Source organism: Aquarana catesbeiana, linkage group LG03 (assembly GCF_042186555.1).
Source record: "Aquarana catesbeiana isolate 2022-GZ linkage group LG03, ASM4218655v1, whole genome shotgun sequence".
NCBI lineage: Eukaryota > Metazoa > Chordata > Amphibia > Anura > Ranidae > Aquarana > Aquarana catesbeiana.
In genome coordinates this window covers 618,594,193-618,611,502 of record NC_133326.1, presented here as the reverse complement: position 1 = coordinate 618,611,502, position 17,310 = coordinate 618,594,193, and the positions used below count along the sequence as shown (strand labels likewise).

Here is a 17,310-nt window from a genome sequence, read left to right as displayed (position 1 = left end):
TTAATCAAAGTAGAGATAACTATCCCCAGAAAGCCCACGTTTCTTCAGAATGTGGGTTTCAATAGCCAGGCCTTAATGGGAGGGACCATGGACCCTCCACTGCCATCTTTACGATTTCTGCATACCATGCTGGTGCTACCAGAATTACCGGCATTCTTTCCAGCTTGATCCTGCAAAGAAGTCGTGGCAGCAACTGAATAGGGGGGAATGCATAGATCAGTGAGAATTGATCCCACGGGGTTACCAACGCATCTGTTCCGCCTGCGAGTGGATCCCTTGTCATGGACACAAAGTTGACTAACTTCATGTTGAATCTGGACGCTAGAAGATCCACGTCCGGAGTCCCCCATCTTTGGCAAACAGCCCAAAAAATGTCGGGGTGAAGAGACCATTCCCCTGGGAATAACTGCTGGCGACTTAAGTAGTCCGCCTGTCAATTCTCTATTCCCGGAATGAAGACTGCTGATAGGCACGGAACATTCCTTTCTGCCCAAGTTAGAATATGGTTCACCTCTCGCTGCGCTGAGAGACTCTTAGTGCCCCTTTGGTGATTGATATAGGCCACAGCCGTGGCATTGTTGGATTGGATCCTGACAGGACAATTCCTTAACCTGGAAGTCCAGGCCTTAAGAGCCAGGTGCACTGCCCGAATCTCTAGGACGTTGATGGGTAAGGCTCTTTCGGTTCTTGACCACTGTCCTTGGACAGTCGTTTTCTCTAGTACTGCTTCCCAGCCTTGAAGGCTGGCATCTGTCATTACTACTTTCCAGATAATTGGTCTGAAAGATTTTTCTTTCAGCAGATTCTGGGTTAGCAACCGAGGCTTTGGGACACTCTTGGGGACAGTTGCATTGGCAAGTCCAAAGCTTGGATCGTTTTGTTCCAAGCAGACAGGATACTGTTTTGCAACAGTCTCGAATGGAACTGGGCATAGGGGACTGCTTCGAATGAAGCCATCATCTTTCCTAACAACCTCATGCAAAGGTGAATTGAGGGATTTCTTTTCAACCTCACCACCCACACCAGCTCTCGTATGGAGCTGATCTTTGCCGGAGGCAAGAACATCTTTTTCTGGGCTGTGTCTATGATCAGGCCCAAATACTCCAGAGAGAGAAAGAAAAAGGGGAAAAAGGGGTTGAAAACCCCCGGGACTTTTAAAGGTGCTCGTATATTGAAGTAGGTACAGTAGAACAACATGTATGACTTTATCCATAAAAAGTAATTTTTATTTTACATAATTAAAACAAGTATATGAACAAAACAATTTGCACTTAAAAACAATGTCTGGATATCAAAGACGCCACATTGACTGATGGACAAATGATCGAAAAAATACCACTTGACTATACAGACACTCATGTATAGTCAAGTGGTATTTTTTCAATCATCTGTCCATCAGTCAATGTGGCGTCTTTGACATCCAGACATTGTTTTTAAGTGCAAATTGTTTTGTTCATATACTTGTATTAATTATGTAAAATAAAAATTACTTTTTATGGATAAAGTCATACATGTTGTTCTACTGTACCTACTTCAATATACGAGCACCTTAAAAGTCCCGGGGTTTTTCAACCCCTTTTTCTTTCTCTCTCTTCAGAATTATATGGGATGTGGTGCTTAAAGTTGCCTATGTCTGCCCTTACTATCCTATTTGCCCAAATACTCCAGTTTTCTTAGTGGTCTTAAGGAAGACTTCTCTAGGTTTAGAATCCAACCCAGACTTTCCAGGTAACTGGTTGTAATGTGTACACTTTGCTCCAAGCGAGCCACTGACTGGTCTATTAACAATAGATCGTCTAGGTACGCCAAGACTGTTATGCCCTGTGCCCTTAACCTGGCTAGAGGTTGGGCCAGTACTTTTGTGAACACCCGGGGTGCTGTAGCTAGCCTGAAGGGCAAGGCTACAAACTGAAAATGTTGCTGTTCTACTTTGAATCGCAGAAACCTTTGGTGGGCGGGAAATATAGGGACATGCAGATATGCATCCCTGATGTCGATAGATGCCAGAAGTTCTCTTCCCTGTAGGATAGAAACTACTGACCTGATTGACTCCATGTGAAAGCAGCGGATTTTCAGGAATTGATTTAGATTCTTTAGATCTAGAATGGGTCTGACACCTCCATTTGGTTTTGGTACCGTAAACAGGTTTGAATAAAACCCCAAACCTTGCTCTTCTGTGAGGATCTGTATGATCACCCCTTGAGCCAATAAATCGGTCTAATGCTTGAAACAGAGATTGCCTTTTCCCTGGATCTTTGTTAACGTTTGATCTCAGAAAATGAGATGGTGGAAACTCCCAAAATTCTAGTTTATTTCCTAGAGACACCGTGGAGATGACTCATCTGTCCTGAATTTCCCTTTGCCAGACTTCTGAGAATTTCAGAAGTCTTCCCCCCACTCTGGTGAGGGGGGGCGCCTCTTCAAGATGAGGCTTTAGTATTCTGCTTTGCAGATTTGCGGCCCCAGGTCTTCTTTTGTGCCTGGGTCTGACCCTGAGGTTTTCCTATAGAGTCTGACGGCGGAGGCCGTCACCACTGCCTAGAGGCGGATGCTCCTGGCGCAGGAGAAAAAGTCTACTTTCTTTTGACTGGCAAAAAGAGTACTCTTCCCACTAGAAATCGCTTGGATGTATTTATCCAAATCATCCCCAAATAATCGCTCCCCATGAAAAGGGAAAATAGTGGTTAAAAAGTTGTCAGAAGCTTTTTGCAAGATGCTCTGGCTGACCAACTTTTTAACCACAGGGTCCTACGCATGTGTACTAGCACAAGCGCAAGTCGGGACGCTTGGTGAATAGAGTCTTTCATGGCGTCTATGGCAAAACATAATGCTCTTGGTAGTTCTGCCAACTCACGGGCCTGTTGTGCAGGGACCTCCTTAAGGGCCTCTTTGAACTGGTCCTTTAGGGACTGATAGATGCCTATTGCAGCGACTGCAGGCTGAGAAACGGCCCCTGCCAAGGAATTTTAACAGAAACTCCAACTTTTTATCTGTTGGATCTTTAAGCATTTCTGCATTGTCTACTGGACAAGTTAAATTTTTATTCACACTGGAAATCTCAGCGTCAACTGCTGGTACCTTCCATCTTCTTGTGAATTTCTCCTCCATGGGACAGAGAACTGAGAATCTCTTTGGAGGAAGAAAATGCTTATCTGGATGATCCCATTCAGCATAAATAAGCTTTTCTAGTAATGCATGGACCTGAAACGCATGAAAAGGCTGTAAAGGTTTTGAAGAACCCAAAGAAGAGACCAAACTTTCAGCTGACTCTGTTAGGGGTAGCATGAAAGTGAAACGAACCATCTCCGTAAGAGTTTGTACCATCAATCTCTCAGATTGCAAGGCTGAAAAAGGTTCATCAACTGTTGTTTCCTCCACAAAGGAATAATCGGCTTGTTTTTCCTTGTGATCGCTTGAGGGTAATACCTCATCCTGTGCCCACTGTTCCCTTGGTAAAGGGTTTGAGGTGGGGGAAGGGGATTTAGCATGCTTCCTATCCACTTGGATGGAGGATGCGATTAAAGCCACTAATCTTCCTTCTAAGCCCTGCAGGGCAGAGGAAAATGCATCTTCAGTCCCGTATACAGGGGCTGAAGTGTGAGAAGCAGTTGTACCACCACTAGGTTCCAATGACTCACCCTGGCTTGCCATATCTGGTATCCCTGGAGAGAATGACAGTGTGGAGGCATGACAGGAAATCCCAGTACCTGGGGGTGGAATTTTTGGCACCTTTGTGGTAGCTCTGGAAGTCATAATGCTAAGCACAATAGCAGAGGCACTTTAAGACAAATATACTATTTGCTGAGCAATAGTCTAGCAACAAATGCTACCATACATATCAGTTTTTGATGCTGAATAACAATTGTATTTCCTGTACTGGAAATGCCTGTATACACCCCTTTCGTGCTCCAGCGCTCCTGTGTGACAGCCTCTTCACTTCAGCTGCTCTGATAGAGACTGTCATAAGAGCGTCAGCTTTATAAAGAGACTTCAGGTGTGAGCCTGTTTAGCATCCCAGCGTGTGCGCCGTGTGCTCCACGTGGATGCTGAATCCTGCACATGGAGCTGCCTGCCTTAGACCACGCCCCCTTTCAGTGACCCGTCCTCCTCCTTTCAAATGAACCTTAGCCCGCGCGCGGACGGCACGGCATTCGGGTCTGTAATGCAGACCCGAAGGAGAGGAGGCTGCAGCCGCCATCTGGCGCTCTTGGCAGGTTTCACATTACATGGGTATAACAAGGCTTTAAACAGGCAGGTAAAACTGTTTATTAACCACTAGGCGTCCACGCTATAGCCGAAAGACATATGAGATCATCTCTCATTGCCGGCTCTCCCTCCTCACACAGAGACAGTGTGTGAGGAGGGAGACCGAACGGCTGTGTCAGTGTAAGAAAAAAAAAAAGGGGGGCAAATAAAGTGCCCACAGTACCTGTCAGTGCCATCTGTCCCCAGTGCCACCTGTCCCCAGTGCCACATAAAAGTGCCACATATTAGTGCCAGCTGTCACCAGTGCCACACATTAGTGCCAGCTGTCACCAGTGCCACACATTAGTGCCAGCTGTCACCAGTGCCACACATTAGTGCCAGCTGTCACCAGTGCCACACATTAGTGCCAGCTGTCACCAGTGCCACACATTAGTGCCAGCTGTCACCAGTGCCACACATTAGTGCCAGCTGTCACCAGTGCCACACATTAGTGCCAGCTGTCACCAGTGCCACACATTAGTGCCAGCTGTCACCAGTGCCACACATTAGTTCCAGCTGTCATCAGTGCCACACATTAGTTCCAGCTGTCATCAGTGCCACACATTAGTGCCAGCTGTCATCAGTGCCACCTGTCACCAGTGCCACGTCAGTGTCACGTGTCATCAGTGCCACCTGTCATCAGTGCCACGTCAGTGTCACGTGTCATTGTCCTGGTGCTCCAGGGCCTTCAAAAGTGTAATAGGTAGTCAACAAGTTAGATGTGTAATTTATGCTCCTAGAACACATGATGGTGCTCCCTGCATGTTGGGCCTCTCTATGTGGCGGGGCTGTGAAAAAGTCCCACACATGTGGACTCCATTTACTAATTAGGTGACTTCTGAAGGTAAATGGTTCCACTAGATTTTTGTTAGGTGTATCAGAATAAAGGGGGCTGAATACAAATGCACGCCACACTTTTCAGATATTTGTAAAAAAAAAAAACAAAAAAAAAAAAAATTTTAAACATTAACATTTTCCTTCCACTTCACAAATATTTGCCACATTGTGTTGGTCTATCACATAAAATCCATTTATCTTTTTGGTTGTAACATGACAAAATGTGGAAAATTTCAAAGGCTTTGAACAGTCTTGTGACTTCTATCAGTGTCTGGCTGAGCACTGTTTAAAGCGGAATTCCAGTCATTTTTTTTTTTTGTTGTTTATTAAAAGTTAGCAGCTACAAAAACTGTAGCTGCTGAATTTTAATAAACACACACTCACCTAACGATCCAGCGGGGCACTTACCCCAGCCGTGTTCTCCCCATGTCCTCCCTCAGCGGCACCGACATCTTCACTATGGGCACCCGGCTGTGACAGCTTGCGGCTTCACAGCCGGGTGCCCACTGCACATGCGCGAGCAGCGCTGCGTTCTGTGACTGGTCCCTAAGTCCTCTAGGACCTGTCATGTGTCCCAGAAGACTTTAGGAAAGAGGGGGGAAGGAGAACTTCCGCTTCCATTTGCCTAAGGCGACCGGAAAGGAAGTGGGAGTGGGTACCTGTCAAAATCAGGTACCTGCTCCCCCTCCTCCCCAAAAGCTCAGTTTCACAAAGAGGAGTAGGGGAGGAGGCCTTAAAGCGGAAGTTCCACTTTTGGGTGGAACTCCGCTTAAAAGCTTGTAGAGGTTTTCATTCTCCTCTGACTGTCCTATGAGGCTGCATGACCCGTAACTTTTTCTGGACAATGCTGATTGGCCCTGTGCTGATCAGATGCACCCTCCCAGAAAAAAAAAACTCTCTCGCAATACACACCAAACTGAGCATGTGCAGAGTGCCTCCTACGCTCTGTTCTCTCAGGAGATTGTTTGGGGACAGTGGAATAAAGGGAGGTTCAGAGAAGACAGTATCAAACAGCTTTTTTACACAATGCAGAAGATTAACCCCTTAGGTTCCACAGTGAGTATAACAAGCATGCTTTAATGCATATACAGACTGATTTTACTGTTGTGGGTTTAGTAACACTTTCAAGTTGTGATTTAGCTAGAACGTCCACCTCGAGAAAGGGGTCTGGGCACCCCAAAATGTCAGTTTTTGACATATGTTAACCTGCCTGACTTCTTTGGTCAATATCTATACTCTAACGTATGTTGACTCATATATGATCTATTTCCATAGGACATAATGATGTGCTTATACTGTTTTAATTACACTATACCTTGTACTGATATACTTTATGTCCTATATGTGTTGTATTTTATTAATATACCCAGTGAAGTGACTGGCCTCGGGTGATACAGAGATGAAACAAATCCTACAAGTTGTAGCCGATTACCTGCAGTCTTATCTTTACTACATCTGTTCAAAATCCAGGAATTATAAAGCTTATCTAGACTTCAGAAAAAAGTGGGCGGAGAGCTGAAGTTACGCTCTGCAGAGCTTAGTGGGTAAAGCTATGACAGCTGATTGGAAGGAAGGGACATACCCCCTCCACACAGCTCTCACTAAAACTATAGAGAACGATAAACGCACAGTAGTGACAGAGAAAAAAAAATGCTCCCCTCTCAGATGAAGAATAAGCTGCTTGTTTCAGGGATGATATAAAACAGAGAATACTTCTCGTAATTTACGATCCTGCAGACTTCCTCCTGCAGGGTACTGTTCTGAAGACTGGTCCACTGAAGCCACACTTCTTGTCCCCAATGCTATCACGTACAATGAAGGATCAGGGACACGTCCAATCCTGTTCATGAATTGGTCAGATGAAGAAAGTCTACATGCATTGCTGGTGACTGCTAATGTTTCATCCGGTTTTCTTTTTGGGTAGAGCCTCTACAGTACAGTTCTACTTTAGGCAGTGCATTACATGCAATGTCTCTATTTCGGTGTCATCGGAGGGCCCGGCTTCAAAGTTCAGCAGAAAGAAGCCAGTTTCCAAAGTTAGAAAACGGGACAGGATGTATGGAGAACACAGCATTTCTATGCACTGCTCCCAGCTCAGCACCTTCTTCTCTCCGACTCAGCCTCTCCTCCAGGCCAGAGGAGCAGGGCGCTCTGATGCTGGGAAACCACCGACTCCAGATCCTCCATGTTCCTGAGCAGGGTCGCCGCCTTTCTGAGACGAGCCGCCGCCCGGATTACAATGGGGGAGGGCAGCAGTGGGGATGATAAGCCGCCGGGGATCCCCAGCTGGACTTCACCTTGCTGGCTGCCCGCTCCTCCCGCCATATCAGCGGCTGCTGCGCCGCTCTCTCGTAGCTTCATCCCTGCTACTACTGCTAATCACGTTCGCTAATGCTGATGGAGCCAAACAGTGCTCCGTGTATGGAGGGCCTGTGAGGTCCGGCACGCCCCGCCTCCACCTTCCCGGCCAAGACCCCCGCAGCCCACCTTGTAGCAGAGGCAACGGTCATTATCAGGGTGCAATTTTTGGTCGGCGGTCACCATGGCGACCTGACGCCTGAAATGTGTCGAGCCCTGCAGTAAAGCATGCTTGTTATACTCACTGTGGAACCTAAGGGGTTAATCATGAGCAGTGTGTAAAAAGGCTCTTTCATCCTGTCTTGGTGTGGTGTGTATTGCTAAAAAATTGGGAATTTTTTTTTTCTTGGGATGGTGCATGTAATCAGCACCGGGCCAATAAGCACTGTCCAGACAGAGGGTCAGGGGTCCTGCAGCCTCATAGGGCAGTCAGAGTAGAATGAAAACTCCACCTACAAGCTTTAACCAGACACTAATAGGAGTCATAATACTGCTATATACTGCTGATGAGAAAAGGTATTAGGCAGTTTATATTTACTACAACTATTGCATTTCCATGTTCTGTGTACTGTGGGAGACCAGATATAGTGAATGCAGGATCCTGAGATTAGTAACACTTTAGGCTGGGTTCACACTATTGCTGCATGTGGCTCACAGCAGGGGTCCGATGTGTCCCTGTTCACCGCTTCAGGTCCAATTTCAGACTGAATGTGGAGCTGAAACGGATCAAGAGACGCACGGGACCCCTGTGCAAATTCGCACCAGAGATATGTGAACCGGCTCCATAGAGAGCCAGTCACAATCTCCTACCATGCCAATTAGCTGCGGGGAAACCCTCATCTGGATATAGTTTTTTCAGGCCAGATGCTATACCGATTTTCCGGCTGCCTTTAATATTCTGTAATATTTTTTATTCTTTAATATTCTGTACATTTAAAAAAAATTACACTGTCTCTTTACATTTTTTAAAAAATATTTTCTATCACTTTTATTGCCGTCACAAGGAATGTAAACATCCCTTGTGACAGTGATAGGCAGTGACAGGTACTCTTTATGGAGGGATCTGGGGTCTATAAGACCTCAAACCCCTCCACTGCATTTAAAAGTATTCAAAACGCCAAAATCAGCGTTTTTGAATACTTTCTATTTTTTTTAAAACTGCGCCTTTAGGATGCCAGTAATCCAGAAGTGATGTCATGACATCTCTTCCAGGTTACTGGATCCGAGACCCGAACAAAGCAATTGGCTTTGTTTGGGTCTTCGGGCACCCGGCGGACGCGCTGGTTAGTAGCTCGGGTCTCCCGGCAGAGCAACGGGAAGGGAGGACGACCCCTTCCGCTGCTTGTGATAATGGCCAAGCAGCTGCTTAGCCACATCGATTGTCATTACAGGAAAGCCGACCGTCCGCTATAAAGAAGGGTATTGGGCTGATGCCTGCAGCTGCAGGCATCACCCCAGTACAACCACTTGAACCAATTTTGGTAATATCGGCAAGTTTGTTACCGATTCTTCAAAAAAAGTCAATATCGGCCACTGATAATCAGTCTACCCATATTTTAAAGCTAAAAAAAACATTCTGCCTTTGCAACCAGTTTAATTTAGGTGAATGTGGAAGAGCAGATCATGCCTGAAGTTCAGTTATCAAGTGGACATGCAAAGACTGATTCGCATAGAGGACCTATAATAACTGCACAGCATGCATGCCCTCAGTCAGTGGATGCTGAACGGAGAGGGTATCCAACATCTCATCCAGTCACAGGCTTACACTGTTCTTTGATCCACAAACCAGCTCCCCTGATTAGAGGCAGCCACCACCTGGCTGTGCACTGCTGACTGACTTGCCAACCACTAGAGTCAAATTAGAATGGGTCGTACGTTAGAATGGGTCGTACGTTAGAATGGGTCGTACGTTAGAATGGGTCGTACGTTAGAATGGGTCGTACGTTAGAATGGGTCGTACGTTAGAATGGGTCATACAAGCAGGCACAATACTGCATATTCTGCTTTAACGAGTCCCTGACCTAATCTCCAAATCACTGATAAATGAAATAATGATCCACAAACTACACAGATTTGACCAAAGGATGCTGAAAAAACAGGAAAAGATTGCATTGTCATATTGTATTGTCATCATTTTACAGTTTGTTCTCAATCTCCTCCCCCACACTGTGGAGGATAAGCTTGGACACCAGATGTCCAGAGCTCTTAGATTTGACCATTGACTGTAAAGTCAGATCTGTCAATAATCCTGCTGCACTACAATTACTTGTCTGTAGCCATCTTTGCACAGCAACAGGCTGCAGTACATGAAGAAGACACACTGCTGACGTTCTTCTTTAAAATGCTTTGTAACCTAGCTGTCAGGCTAAAGCAATATGAAACATCAGAACGTAAGGAGATCAAGGATCATCCTGACAGCCAAACAAATATCATGGACATTTCAAAATGCTGTCACTTGGTACTTAGACAGGTTTAAGAAATGTTATTTTATAAATGTAATTTAAAGGCTGAGCTCTGCATTGCTGCAACGGGGAGAGTGAGTGCACTGTGCATGTTATGTACCAGGAGAACGCACACTCCAGTGGCATATCTGAGCTACAACCAGGACAGGAGAATAGTAACAATGGGAGTTTTTCAGTCACGCTTCAGGAGTGCTGCAAAAGGCTTAGAGGTATGGAATTTTTCAAAGCTGCAGTTTTTTCTTTTTTTACCTAATCTATCCCCAGGACTGCACAGTCAATGTTATTTAAAAGGGAAACTTAGCTATCAAAGCTAACAAAATATCAGAAGATTCTTTATTTGCAAAATCACAAATATATAACACTTAAAGCGAAGCTCCACTTGTTTGTTCCCCCCCCCCTCCTCTGCACCTTTCGGGGGGAGCGGATACCTGTCAAAACCAGGTACCCACTCCCACTTCCGGGTAAGATCTCTGCAATTGTTGTGCAGCGATCTACGAAATTTCCGACCCCTCCTCCGCTGCCTTCTGAGAGACACACAGGTCCCAGAAGACAGCAGGACCATTCAGAAAGCGAAGCGTGACTCGTGCATGCGCAGTAAGAAGCAGGCCTGTTTCCCTTAGTGAAGATGCCAGCGCCTACAACCAGAGCCGATTGATGGATTGGCTTTGGGTACCAACATCGCGGGATACCAGGACAGGTAAGTGTCCTTAACCCCCCTGGCGGTATTCCCGAGTCTGGCTCGGGGTGGATTTTACATACCAAAAGCGGTATCCCCGAGCCAGACTCGGGCTTGCATCGCAGGATCCAGGAAGAGATTACTTACCTTGTCCCCTGGTTCCTGCGATGTCTCCCCGCTGTGATCGGCGAGCCGCTGTGTCTCGCTCGATTCACAGTGCCGAGCTCCGTTCCCTGCGAGCGTTGCGACGCACGGGGACGGAGTTCGGCGGTAAATTCAAAAGTGAAACACATAGTATAGATACAGCATACTGTAATCTTACAGATTACAGTACTGTATCAAATAACTACACATCCCCTTTGTCCCTAGTGGTCTGCCCAGTGTCCTGCATGCAGTTTTATATATATAAAACTGTTCTTTCTGCCAGGAAACTGGAGATTGTCCATAGCAACCAAAACTGTCTCTTTACATCAAAAGTGGTTTTAGACCAGCTAGAAAAAAGCGATAATAAATTATAATCACTTGCAGAATTGAGCGATAGTGATTTGTGGGGAGATCCGTCATCAAACAATAAAAGTAATAAAAGCTAAAATTCTGCAACTGTGCAAATTTCAGTGTTTTTGATTTGATTACATTATTATATAATTTTTATTATTATTATATTATTATGTGTTTTAATTATTTATAGTTATTTATTATATTATAATTTTTTATTTCGTTTTTCAAACTTTATCATACCCGGGATGTCTACTAGACTCTTGTTTGGACAGATTTAAGTGAACTATTCCTAAGAATTACAGGCCTACAATATGAAACGCCATATTTCTGTGCAAAATAATTGTACCGCTTTCAGCACCTAAAATCTGAAATAATCATACCGCCAGGGAGGTTAAATTAAAAGTCAGCAGCTACAGCATCTGTAGCTGCTAAATTTAATTTTTTTACAGGCTGGAACGCCACTTTAAAGTGATACTAAACACACACTGTGTAAGTTACATTGTCCCTTCAATTTCTGTATATGGATGATGCCCCTGTAATTAATTTAATAAAAAAAAAAAACCACAAAACTACTAATTACTTTTTTCCTAATCAATATACAGCTGTCACATGACCCAGATCTCTCCCAGCCTGTCTGCAGGGAAACCTAAGCAGGAGGAGCTTCTAGTCCTCTGCTGCTGGTCACATGTTCAAAACAAAAATAAAAAGTGTTTGGAATACAAAATAAATAATATCAATAAACTGTTTTAAATTGTCATACAAATATATATTTGAAATCAAAACTTTATTATTTTTTGGCAACAACCCTCCAGCCTGTCTCTTAGAATGAGAGGGAGGTAAAGCCTCCATTCATTTACATGTAATATCCCACCTCTAGTGTGTTTAGCTGGTTAGTGGGCATGGAGGAGGAGGGAGGGAGTGGGCTCTCATTTACCACTGTGTATACAATCACATGCGTGACTCTATAGTCACATGGGCTGCTCAGATGTGATAGGGAGGAAATACTCAGCATAGAAACTCATTGAAAGCTGAGCATGTGCAGAGTGGCCACCACAGCTGCAAAATAGCTGAATTGGGGACATGAACAGAAGGTGGAGATAGAGAACAGCAGGATCAACCAGATTTTTTTGCAGAATACAGAAAATAAATTTCTCATAGTGACCGAGTATGAAGAGCATTTAATACTTCATTCATTGATAGTTTCTATGATGTGGGTTTAGTGACACTTCAATGTGCATATGCATTGAAACTTGAAAATTTAAAGGGCAAGTTCGCTTTTACAGAAAAATCTGTTTAACTTACACCCGCGTAGCCTGTCCTGTCACCGGGGAAGAAGACGCGTGAAAGCCGGGGGGGATTTCTACGCTCTGGACCCGTGTTGCGGCTATAGCACGGCTCAGAATGGGAGATCGCCGTGCTTTGGGGAAGGGGGGGGGTGTGTGGGTTGAGGAGGGGGTCCTGTGTAAGTTCACCTTACAGATGTTTCTGTAAAGGGGAACTTACACTTTAAATTTACTTCAAGCACATACTACTTTAAACTGAATATAGATGAAAACCATGTCAATGGCAGAACAAAAATCCTGAAGGACTGTGCGGCTTTTTGTCATTTGAACAGACTGTCAATCCCTTTCCCCAGCTTTTAATAGGACATTAGCAACCTCTTCCCCCTTTTCTGATCCCAGGCCCCTGCACTATATTCTAAATACTTCCCACAAATTAATTTTCTCTATCTGTAAGTACCCAGAATAGACGTGGTTAGCAGTGTTAGGAATAAGGTTACGCTGCCTAATACCCAACGTTGAGGATTCAGCTAATGGACAGGGTTTCTCAAGTTTCAGGCCCATGCAGACTGCTGCACTGTATTACACATTCCTGCATTTTATATAGCACATCAATATGTGTAATATTAGAGAAGCCCATTGATTGTGAATGGACTACTGATACTACACTGCCATACATTTTTAACAGACACACGGTTTATCCCCACCCCCTCCCTCCGAGTGATGTTTTTTTAAATAACAAATATATCATACTTACCTTCACTGTGCAGTTCATTTTGCACAGAGTGGCCCCGAAAACCCTAGTTTTTTTTTAAATAACAAATATATCATACTTACCTCCACTGTGCAGTTCGTTTTGCACAGAGTGGCCCCGATCCCCCTCTTCTAGGGGACCCCGGCGGCACTATCAGCTCCTCCCTGCATCGGTAAACCCCCTAGGAGAAGCGCTCATAGACACAAAGTTCCGGACTCGGCCCCGCCCCCCCAGCGACATTGGATTTGATTGACAGCAGTGAGAGCCAATGGTTGCGCTGGTATCAATCTATCCAATCAAGAGCCGAGACACTGGGCAGAGAGGTAGAGCGCGTCTCCACCTTGGGAACGAATGGACTCAGGTATGTAAAACAGGGGGGCTGGTCAGTGTCAGAAGTTTTTTCACCTTAATGCATAGGATGCATTAAGGTGAAAAACACAAGGGTTTACAACCCCTTTAATTTGGTGAAGAGACCTCGGATGGTGGAGACTAGTCCTTTTATTTTGATCTGCAAGACAGTGGCGTCGCTAGGGGGGTGGCTTTTGGGGCTATAGCCCCGAATCTGGGTCCCATAGCCATAAATCTCTGCAGGGGTCCCCAAGGGGAGGCTGTCTGGGGACCCTGATGTAAGTGGGGGGCTCTCTGGGGACCCTGATGTAAGTGGGGGGCTCTCTGGGGATATATACACACACACGTATATTACAGTGTATACACGTGTATGCCCGCCCAAGCATATGACTTTCTTTACTACGCTGCTATGGGCTCTAGCCCCAAATCTTTTGTAGACCTAGCAACGCCCCTGCTGCTAGACCTTCTGGTTTCAGGGGTCTAATTTTCTAGTAAGAAGCAAAGCTCTGAATTGGTGGTGAAGCACTGCAGAGATCACATTGAAATTGAGCATTTGATGGACATTCTTTGGTTACTTTTGGTTATATGTTAGCACTGTGGACGTTTTAATCACTTATTTAATTGTGCAACACCTCTGGATTCCATGTTTATGTGTTATTCTATACATTATCTGTCACCTATTGATGTATTTAGGCGTGATGGATTTGTGATGGTGGATGCATAGTTACACTGGTCCAAGCTGGATCAATGGAACTATATAAAAAATATCCAAAATTGAAATTCACCTTTGAAAAAAGTGTTAGCTGAAGTTTTAAAAAAAGAAGTAGAGCCAAAGCTTTTTTGGTGATACTTCTCTTGTGGGTCACGCTAAGGCTCTGTTCACACCCGAGTATCGATTTTCAAGTGTTTTTATCCCCTCCATGTTGAGGGCATGTGGCCTGGTATGGTTCGGGGGGGGGGGGGGGGGGAGCCCCTTTCCTGGCCTGCCAGGCTGCATGGTGGGATAAGGGACTGGAATGGATGGGGGGGGGGGGGGGGGGGGGGCATATGCCGTTTCTTTTTCATTTTGGCCCCACGCTGCTTTTTCTGTTTATTTTTCATTGCCGCATTTTTTTTTTTTTTTTACATTCAGCTGTCAGTGAGGAAGCCCGCTGACAGCTGATGAGTCGTCCGGTGATAACAAGGGGGGTAAAGGGAGGTTGGGGGGGGAGCGGGATTATACCAAAGTTTTTTTTTTTCCTTTTAAACGGAACTAAACCCTCCTATCATTTTCAGCCAAGGAAGCTACCATCTTAGCCTCTTTGTGATTTGTAGTTGCCATGGTGCTGCACATGTGATCAGTTATGACACCAGCCATTGGATGGTGTGACAGTTTGGTGGAGAGTGCAAGCAAATGTTAGCAATCCCGGTGTCCTGTCGAGAAATATGTCCCCCATCAGATAGTGTCCGCCCTATACTGCGCAGGCGGGAGCGTGTGACAGAATGTACTATTAATTGCGCAGGCGCCGCGTAGAGCCCATGAACAGCTGTTCATGTTCGGAGACTTTCTGCATCACCTTTGTCCTCCGACCTCCGTACTGTGCAAGCGCTGCGCCTGCGCCGTACAGGGCGGACACTATGCGATGGGGGGACCTTCCTCGTCAGAACACCGGCAAGTATGTAACCGGTTCATGAAACCGTTAAATGGATGGTTTTAGTTCCACCATAAGGCACCTATAGACTGTATAATACAAATATATATACATATATATATATATATATATATATATATATACACACATATACATATATACATATATACACACACAGTCTGGCAGACTTCGAACTGAAGACAGGCTGGTGTTGGGTGTCAGAGGGGTGCACACATTACACATCTCCTGTCTATGGACACCCTGAGTGCTGGACCTTCCTCCTGACTCCTCCCTCACATTGTTCTGTACCCCCCCCCCCCCCCCTCCGGTGACAGAGGTGGGTGTTGGGGGGGGGGGGGGGTACAGACCGGCCAGCTGAGCACTTCGTGACGTCACCGCCGGCCGGAACACACACATAAAGAGAGGCCTACGAGTCCGTCTACGTCACCCCCGCCTCCACTCAGTCACGGCACGGCGGGGCCTCCTCCCCCCCCCCCCCTTACATCACCCTCAATAAAGACATACTCACCCCCTTTCGCCTCCGTTGTCTGCCCGCCTCCCGACCTCGCGCGTTCCGGAGACGTCAGCGCGCACTGACGTACAGTCAGCAGATGGGAAAGCGAACCGGAGCAACAGCGCATGTGCGCAACAGTTAGCACGCAGCGCCATCTGGTGGCTGGTATTGAAGCAGCAGTGTCAAAGAAGATCACCCAATAAACTAAATTATCCACTTGAAAGGCCATGCTTTTTCTGGCATTTTGTTTATAGCAGTGGCAGCTGGTGCTCACAATTTTTTGGGGGGCGCAAACAACCTGAAAAAAAAAACATCAATTTCAGCCACTGTGCCATCAAACGCAGCTACTGTGCCCATCAAGCGCAGCCACTGTGCCCATCAAGCGCAGCCACTGTGCCCATAAATTGCTGCCAGTGTGCCCATCAATTGCCGCTACTGTGCCCCATGAAATGCTACCAGTATGCATCGCCTGGCACTTATCTGTCTCGCAGCAGGTCAGCGGTGGTGTCCTGCACGCTCCTCGATGTCTTCTTCTGTCCTCTCTATCAGGCGTCCAATCACAGCGCCTGACGTTCCAGCCAATCAGGTTACAGGTAACAGACCCCAGCACCTAATTGGCTGAGAGGCGGTTCAGTGTTAGCAAAGCGAATTCCTTCGCTTTGCTAACACACTGCTGAGTGAACAGCGAACGCACAGCATTGCCACCGCTGTTCACCTTTTTGGGCGCCTATTAGAGCCTATGGCTCTAATCAGGTGCTTTCAAAAAACACCCCCGCCTCTGTAATTCCAGCGCCCGGCGCCCGAAAAGGGTCCGGACACCTGAATAGGAGGTGTGAGCTGCGACCATAGATAGATTTATGCAATGCATGAATCTATCTATGGTGATAGAGCGGTGCAGGAGAGAGGGGGCGGCGCTCCTGCGCCCTTTATGGATGCACCACCACTGGCTTATAGGTTTAAAGGGCTGGTTCCCACCAAAAAAACACACTCCAAATCTGTTCCAGATGAGTTTCCGGATGCGCCTTTTTAATACGTTTTTGGTGTGTTCTTGTGCACTTTTGATGCATTTCCAGATGCTTTTTTTCCTTTTTTCCTGTTTTTTTTTTTACTGTACTGGGATCCAGTGCATTTTTAATGCATTCCAGTGCATTTTTGATGCGTCTTAATGTGTTCCAGTACGGTCCAGTGCAGGAAAAATGCAGCATGTTCCACTTTTTTTTGCTGGAACTGAAAAGCCCTGGAACTGACTGCACTGGTGGGAACTATGCCATTGGAAACCATATAACCTACTTTCCATGCATTTTTGATACTGAGAAAAAAACGCACTGGACTACATGTAATGTGAACCAGTCCTTAATCAATATTTTAATGAATTAAAAAAAAAAACACAATTATAACCCAATTGTTTTGTACAATATGAAAGCCGATGTTACACCAAGTAAATAGATACCTTATACGTCACGCTTTGAAATTGCACACGCTCGTGGAATGACAACAAACGACAGTACTTCAAAATCTCCATAGGCGACACTTAATTTTTTTTTACAGTTTACCTGTTCACAGTTACAGAGGAGAACTAGCGCTAGAATTATTGCCCCCGTGCTAACGTTTACGGCGATACTTCACATGTGTGGTGTACATACATATGTGTGCACGACTTACGTATGTATTAGCTTCTGCGCGCAAGCACAAATGGGATGAGGGGGC

General features: G+C 45.6%; 1 protein-coding gene across 1 annotated transcript in view; it reads right to left on the bottom strand.

Moving 5' to 3' along the window:
- The window catches only part of GPAT4 (glycerol-3-phosphate acyltransferase 4), a 52,559-nt gene extending 36,836 nt beyond the window's left edge, over positions 1 to 15,723 (bottom strand). Inside the window, exon 1 of the mRNA XM_073622311.1 lies at positions 15,619 to 15,723. The gene's annotated coding sequence lies outside the window, so the exon portion shown is untranslated. The remainder of the gene's footprint in view (positions 1 to 15,618) is intronic.
- Between the last annotated feature and the right edge of the window lie 1,587 nt (positions 15,724 to 17,310).